Below are 8645 nucleotides of genomic sequence, written 5' to 3'. Positions count from 1 at the left end.
AAAATGGCTCAAAATCAGCAAGTGTGAAGTACACTCCCACAAGATTATGCTTTTTCCTTGAAGACCCAAGTGGATTTACCACTTCAAACGCATCCTGGTTCATGATCAATTTCAAAATATTGGATGGATTTTAAGACTGACCCATCACAAATATGACTCAAAATACCATTAGACATTTGGCGATTGTGAGACTTAACACACTCTTGCCACACAACAGAGTCTTTGAGAATAGCTCTTAGTGTGTCAGATAAAGGTATGTATTGCACACAACAGCCTTTTCTGTGTTCATTAGAGCCCAAGTAAACATCTTCTGGGTGCACATAGGGGAAGTTCTTTTGAAAGTAATTACTTATTTTATAATCAGTGGCGAGATGTGAGCTACACACAGAAAGCAGATCACTTTCTTGAAGACTATGAAAACAGTTGTGAAATGTTGTTTTCTTACTAACATGTATATGTGTGTAATTCAGAGATGCAGATGACCCTATCTATGAGGAATATTTTTGTTGTGGTTAAAAACGTTGTTCAGTTCAGACTGCTTAATTTGGGCTGATGATTATCCGGAAGGGGGCGAAGCGTGTGCAGTCGTGAATATGCCACATCTTTTTTCAGGAGAAATGATTGATTGTTGGGACGGGGATGCATTGTCGATTTTACGACCTGCTGCCGCTGAAGCTATTGATGGGACTACCTTGAGAGCACTACCTGATGTGGGTTCAGTGACTGATATCCTAGCTTGTGTGTGTGTAAATGTCCCTTGGTCGTGCAATTAAAATGAGCTTCAAGCCGAGTTGTACTTGTCCCAACGCCCGTCCAGTGGCGGAAAAACTGGACAATTAGAATACTGTGAATAAATCAGCCCAAATTTTGCAAGGCATGAATGTGAGTGTCACATACTATTCATCTACTAAACACAAAGCACCTGCACAAGTTTCCCCAGTGTCATTAAATTGCTTCAGTTTGGTTCAATATGGGAAGACTGCAGACTTGACAACCGGCAAGAAGACCATTGTTGATACCCTCCAACCCTCTAACCCTAACTTTCCTCCTCCACTGGATCTCCAAGATAGGTCCAAGGGTTTGGAGGAAGACGGGCGAGGAACAGAAACCCAACAACGCGCTCAATGGCTTTTCTGTATTCTATGTCAGGAGAAAGCAAGCACCATCCAGGCTCCACCCTTGGGGAGGGTGGTTGTGTTTCCTGAGTCTTTGAGTGTCTGGAGGCCCCATGATACATCCTGACTCCACCATGTTGTGGCTTCCACAGCAGATACAAAAGTGCAATTCTCTCACAAGCATCACAGCGGATGATGCGATGAACATCCACTCATTTGGATGCATGAATGGTGCAAGGAAATGTGAGGTTCTGCCTTTACTCTCCAGTGGTGAGCAATACTCCACCACTGGCGTAGGGGGGGCACAGGGTGGAGTTAATGCAGGGTGACAAGCAGCCAGTGGGGTGGGGGTGGGCTATTGCTGTGTAAAGCCCTTTTCACCCTGCACCAAAAACACGGGTTAACACAGGTGTTTGGGCGCTCTGAAAGGGGCAAATCTGCATTTCGACACGCGTGACCTGGGTGTTTAGCTCCTCGCAACTTTTCCGACAGCACCATTGACATATCCGCGATACCTTCAGCCATAGAAATATATATGGAGATGCCTTGGTCTGTGCTGTCTCATCTATGGTGCTATTGCATATTATTGTGTTCACGCCATGTTGGTTGCTCCAGGTCTAGTGCCAGGGCCTTCCCTAGAGCTCCTGCAACATTGTGCAACATTTAGGATAAAGCAGGTAGCATTTGTTGTTGGTATGTGTCATGTCTGTCAACACATTTTGGTTTCCTAGAAATAAAACGGATTTTTCCAGTTTGCAGAAATTCTTTGACGAGGCATTAATAATGTAGAACAACGTCACCTTACGTTGAGCTCATTTAGTTCTTATTAACTTGTGCTTGCTTGTGTGACCAAAATTTGTGACTTTTGTGTTGTTAGCTTTGGTGGGGGACATTGAGAACGTGCCTTCGTGTTTTCTGCCCACTGCCAGCATGCACGGTTCCAACTGCCAGGAAAAGAGCTACTTGGATGGTTTTCTTCCCTCCTGGTCCATCAAGCTAATGTCATCACTTTGAAGCGTGCTGGCAAACAGGTAAACAACTGAAGCAGAGATGTCCCTCCTTTAAATGAGAAAAACTCAACACAGACATGTGCAATATATGAGCACTGATGATGCCGTCATCTGATAAATTTATTTAACCTTCTAAAACAAGAATTGTTTGAGTCGTGAAACGCAGTTGATAAAAGAAAATAATGTTTTAATGTTTTATTGTCACACTATGTTCAAATAGAAGTTCATTCAAGGTCACACTGTTATCATCATGAAAACGCACCTGCCTTGATATGAGCACCCATTCACACACTCCCATGTATCTGTATTATCAGTATAATAAAGAAGCAAGGAACTGTCTCGGTGGACTCTCTCTTGGGAAGCCACTGAGACAGGGTGCCCTTTGTACAAAGCTGAATTAGTTCGTGTTGTGTCTTTCCTAATAGCGGGAATTTAGGTTTCGACCTGTTTTCCCTTAACAGCAGTGGAATGGCACCTTCACACAATTCTTCTCCTGCGCTGTCTACATTATAAGGAGCAGGCCTACGTCAGGCTTGCTGGTTGTCATAGCAACAAATATGGCGTAACTTAATCTCGATTACAACATCTCTTCAGCTGCTGTTTTAGCGATGCGCAAACCGCATCTCTCCAACGTACGTGTCCGTTGGGAAATGTTCTTGTGGTCTGTCACATATGAACGGTATTGATGCCACCGATGTTTGCTGACTGATTCTGCAGAGTTCAGCCCTACAGTTTTGACTGTTTGATTAAATTTCTAAATGACCAAACGCCCAGGTCAGCTGGTGGTCCCGTAGGAGGGCCTTGCTGAAAGATAAAGGGTTTGTTTGGGGTGCAGTGGGTGTGCTTATGTGTGTGTGTGTGTGTGTGTCTGAGAGGCAAACAGAACGCATGTGTGTGTGACACTTCTAATTCCAGAGGCACATATATCAAAGCAAGGTGACTATTGTCAAGGAAAAAGATAAGTAAAATAAACAACAGCTTACATGTTGCTCAGAGGAGGAATTTGGAAAATGTCATATACAATAAAAGATATGTTCTCTAGATGTTAATTTCTATTATAAACTCCTGATCCCTGCAGCAGATAATACTGCTATTATCATGGTTGCTATAGTCTACTCTCACCTGCTGTTTTGTCACTCAGGTAGCTGTAAAGTAGAACAGGAGAGGTTTTGATAGACACTTCCTGTTGTGTTTCTGCCCCATCAGACAGTCTTTGCAAAATGGAGTATGACCCACCGACCAAAGAGCTGCTGGGATGCATTTTGTGGTTGCAAGTTTCAACAGCTTCACTCTGGCAATTATTTCAGTCTTAAAGGTAACACCCCTTTAGTCTCACACACGCATGCAAACGCACATATCACATGATATAAACATACATGTGTATGTTTTTTTTTGGGAGATGGCAGATAAAATAATCCCTCTACAGAAATAGAATAACAGTTGTCACCATTAACAAATGTTTGGTGATGTGGTTAATTGAGACTCGGCATCTGTAAAATAATTGTAGCAAAACGACAGGAAGCAGAAAACATATCTACTAAATTGATGGTGTGCAGTTTATGAAATTATTAATTCATGAGAAATACATCCAATCAGGTCCATGTGCAGGGGTGTGGCCTGCTTTGGCAAACTATTAAGTGACATGTTGCATTAATTTGCCGCCTGTGTTGCTGGATCTGCAATTTGAATATTGCGCACTCACATTGGCGATGCGCAGACAATATATTGTGCAGCTCTGTATATTACTGCTCTGGACTTAATGTACAAGTCCAAAATATGCTTGAAAGCCCCGCAAATACACAGGTCAGATCAGTTCTAATGTGAATGCTTAAGGTTCGTGGGGGGTCTGGAGCCTACCCCAGCGGCTTTCGGGCGTGAGGCAGGGTTCACCCTGAACAGGTTGCCAGTCCATCGCAGGGCCAACATGTATAGACAGACAACCATTCACTCTCACAGTCATACCTACGGTGAATTTAGAGTATCAAATTTGCCTAGTCCCCATTTGCATGTCTTTGGACTGTGGGAAGAAGCTGGAGTACCCAGAGAGAACCCAGGCAGGCACACGGAGAACATGCAAACTCCACACAGAAAGATCCCATGCCCGATCCGGGGCTCGAACCTGGAACCTTCTTGCCGTGCACTGAAATTACTTGGACTACAGTCCCCCACCCTGTTCCCTAATCCACCCTATTACTGTAGTGCCACCTATGTACAAATCATAGTCAAACACGGGGCTCTGCCTGTCAGTGTGCAGGTGTTGGTCGTTACGGACTTAATGCTCCAACATGTTTTGTAGAAATTTTGTGATTCTGCTTACATACAGACGGACAATCACAGAGGTGAAAGCATGACCTTTCACCCTGCAGGAATGGCAAAGGTGAAAAAATGGTGATAATGCAACACTTCTCTCACAGTATAAGCCATTGTTACATTAGGAGCTGTTATTACATTATGAGGTGCTCCATAGTTGGGCTCATAATGTAATAAATTGTTACATTATTACATAATGCGCAAAGATGTTATTACGTAATGCGCTCTTGATTTTATTACATTATGAGCCAATTATTACATTATGAACTTTTATTACATTTAAGTTATTATTTATGAGTCGTTATTATATTATGAGTTGCTACAGGCCCTTTTTCTGCTCAAAAAAGGCAAGCCAATACTACAGACAATATGAAATATATTTCAATATTTTATTCTAGTTACCTTCTGTGAGACAACACTTCTGTGCTAGCTAATGCAAATGTTAAGCAATTAAGTTTAACAGAAACAAATACAGTCTTTACTTGAAAATGTTCCATCAAACCATGAATATACCACAGTTTTGATGACCGGAAAGATGTAGCTGGTTGATTTGCTGATTTGTCATTTTAGATAACATTGTTTGTGATTCTGTTTTATAATGCTAACAGTTAATGCAGCATCGTTAAGAACACTTTTTTTCCCAATTTTAAAGCTGCTTATATATGTAATGATCAGTTTCAGAAATCTGTATTTTTCATAATGATGTTTTTTATTTAATTTATTGAAGATATTATTGTATAATATTAAGTTATTCTTTAATTATAAAAAATGCCATTGCAGTTTCATTCACAGTATTTTGTAAAAATATTTTTTAGTACATTTCTTATCCAGTAGAATATGTTTTGATTAAAATAACAATTGCAGTTATATTTTCACAGTTCACTGTCAGCGGATATCTTACATTAAGTATTGGGCTGCAAGAGTTGCAGGCTGACAAAGGTAGATATTTAAAGGAAGTCAATACAAAATTCAGCCTTTTTACATTACAGGAAAAATAAATTTTACTAAATTAAAGAACTAGAGACAAAATGGTGTGTGGAGTAAAGGATGACATCACAAGCCCTCTGCAGCCTCATGTGAATCCCCTCCTCCTCACCACCTTCCGTGTCGTTTGCCCCTACCCCTTTATAGAATGTTGCAGTGAGCAAGGAGCAACAGTATATTTTGAATGCTCGATGACAGAGAGCAGTCTGAAACATTCACCTGGAGATGACCCCTGTATTTTCATCAGAAAAAAAAATCATAATCATCAGCTTAAAAAGCATCAGATAAAAAGGGATAAGACCAGAGTAAATATTAGCCTTGCATTTCCAAAATAGAGAGAGACCTACGAGATCTCAAAACTCTAGTTTGACTCGTGGTTAGTGTTTTTTGTCTTGGACAAGTAAGGAACTCAATGTTTAATGTCACATTAAATCACATTTCTGTTAACATGAGACTCTGTTTATATAATGTTCAGTACATGCCACATATTATGTGCATTTAGTTAAATTTAATGTTACTAGTATTGCTAATGGCTAGGGCTTGAGCTGTTGCCGCTTTAACATTAGTGGTTCAATGTAGGCTGTGACTGACACATCAGCCTGGCTCTTTATATGATGGTCAGTGCTGTCTCCACTCACAATTCAGAGGCAAATTGCCAATGAGCAACTGGCACTCTGCAAAAGCAGTCCTGGAAAATTTTACAGGTTCTGTGATATTGACTAAATACTTCATAATCACAATTTAAAGACCACTGAGAAGCTTAAAATAGCTAAAAGGGAAGATTGCAGTGGGTCTTTAAAGCCAGCTGAAGGGACTGAGTGAACTTAATGATTGCATTTCTGCAGTCTGCGAATGGAGTCACACAGCTCACAGTTCATAGCAGTCTCTGGCAGCACCAATCTGTATGAACCGAACACACAGTCACAGCAGATTACCGGAGCTTTCTGTCTTTCTTTCTTTCATTTGTATAGCGCCAAATCCCTACAAAAGTTATCGCATGACATTTTACAAGTATAGCAGGTCGAGTGCCACACTCCATCAATAAATTAAATTTACACCCAACAATTCTCCATGAGCAAGCACATCCTGCAATAGCGGTGACGAAAACCTTTTTAACAGGCATGAACATCGAGCAGATCCAGGCTCAATGGGGATGGCCTTCTGCTTTGACCAGTTTGGGGGGGGGGGGGCAGAAGAGCAGGGCAGAGACAAAGACAGAAAATGGAGACGACGAATATACAGATGAAAAGAGTGGGGCAGAGACAAAGAGGGACAGAAACGGAAAGAGGCTGATGGACAGATGGGGACGTGAGCAGGTGGTGCCACGGGTGGCAGCTTGAGCATCTTCAGGGGCCTCATGTACTCAAGAAAAACTTGTGTATGCCAGGGTCGATGCTCACGTTCAGATGTATATCAACACGAAAAGTTTGTCTATTCTTGCGCTGTTTCACACCAACTCTAGAGGTGCCCTAGAAGATGGTGGAAAGCCGATTCTTGCGTTGACTGTACTTTGGTCCGTTGGTGACACTGTTGGTGGCGCAAACTTGGCTTGGTCCACAAGTTTTTAGGGGACAAAGAAGAAGTCTGCGGTGCATTGTGGGCCATAGGTTGCTCTGTAGGATGCACCTGAACCGACCTATAATGTGGGCGTGTTTAGGCTGGAATTTAGGTTGCGAAGTAGGTCGCTACTCGCACCAGTTGTGGTTTTGGACAGCCTACGACCTACTCTGCGACCTATGATCTGACCTTCTTGGCAATTTGGAAGCAGCGAGGGACACTGACAAAGGGGGGGGGGGGGGTGGGGGTCAAACAGACAGGCAGGGATGTGAATGGGCCAGAAGGAGAAAGACAAGAAGAGAGAAAGATAGAGGGATGGGGGTCACAGCAAACAATAAGTCTAACAGACTTAACCTTTGTAATTAAGTTACAGTAATGCCAATACATCTTGTTGACCAAGCATATTCACATTCTGGTCTCTTAACAAATTGTTTATTGCTAACGTAAAGCATTTCATTAAGGTAGAAAAACCTTTTTTTGGTTCACCCAACAAAATATTAAACATAGGGAATAGACATAAGATAGAGATACTTAAATGAAATGAGTATCCAGTAAGGATACTGAGGTAGTGACGAGGGCGAGTAACTAACAAGAAACGTGTAATTACCCACTTCTCATTTAATGTCTGTGTCCAACACATTCTTTGATAAGCAGCTGGCCTGTCAGTACACAGAGTCCCCAACATGTACACGCACAAGTAACTGAGAAGCGCTAGTCACTGTGGCTGCCTCCATCATTACACAGAAGAAAGATACATAGCCTTATTGCTTAGTACAGACAGAACTTCTCTTTGTACACATTCACTTCTTTCATTGCTGTTTGTACACTGTTTAGGATTTATTCCTCCATTAACCCACTTATGTTTGCAAAAAAGACAAATAAGAGGAGTGATGTAGGTCATCAGAGCAGACGCTGCAACAGTTCTTTTTTTGTCTACATCGGATTGCATGTTAGGTTACAGATTGACAGAAAAATAGACCAGGTGCTTTTATTAAAAAAAAAAAACAGTAATCACCGCATCATACCCACAATGTAAAAAACAAAACATAAAAAAAAACGGTCAAATGACTGGCAGCAGCAGCTGCCAAACAAAAACTGTAAAATCAAAAGAAAATACCTTAATTAAAATTATGTGCAAAAACATTTATTTTACAGAAATGTTCATTTACAGTTTAACAGTGAAAAAATATTTTACATATTTTCATAAAAATCTACATTAAAATACACACAATTAAGTGATAGTGCTGCAATTTTTGTAGAAAAAAAGGTATTTCACACAGCTTTGTTACTATATTTGTATGCTTAAAAACTTGAAACTGAGCGAGAACAATTGAAGTTCAGCTAAGAAAAACTATTACTTTCTGAATTTGCCCTGGTTTTTTATGGTTAAAAAAATGTTCAATTGACTGATAATGCAGCAAAATAAACAGAGAAAACCCCTTATTTTACAAGATTTCCCTTTAATTTTATGCCAAAAAACTTTCAACTCAGCAGAGAGACTACAATTTTATGGATATGCCATTTTAAAAACTGTTTAATGGTGTGATAATACGGCAAATTAAACAGGGAAAATTCTTATTTTATAGATTTTTACTTAATTTTGTAGCCAAAGCCATTCAATTAAGTGATATTGCATTGAATTCAGCAGAGAAAGTCAGTTATTTTACCG

This window comes from Aulostomus chinensis, chromosome 20, assembly GCF_037954235.1.
Source record: "Aulostomus chinensis isolate RoL2024-O1b breed Wild chromosome 20, RoL_Achi_v1.0, whole genome shotgun sequence".
NCBI classification, from domain to species: domain Eukaryota; kingdom Metazoa; phylum Chordata; class Actinopteri; order Syngnathiformes; family Aulostomidae; genus Aulostomus; species Aulostomus chinensis.
Note: the sequence above shows the minus strand (reverse complement) of the source record.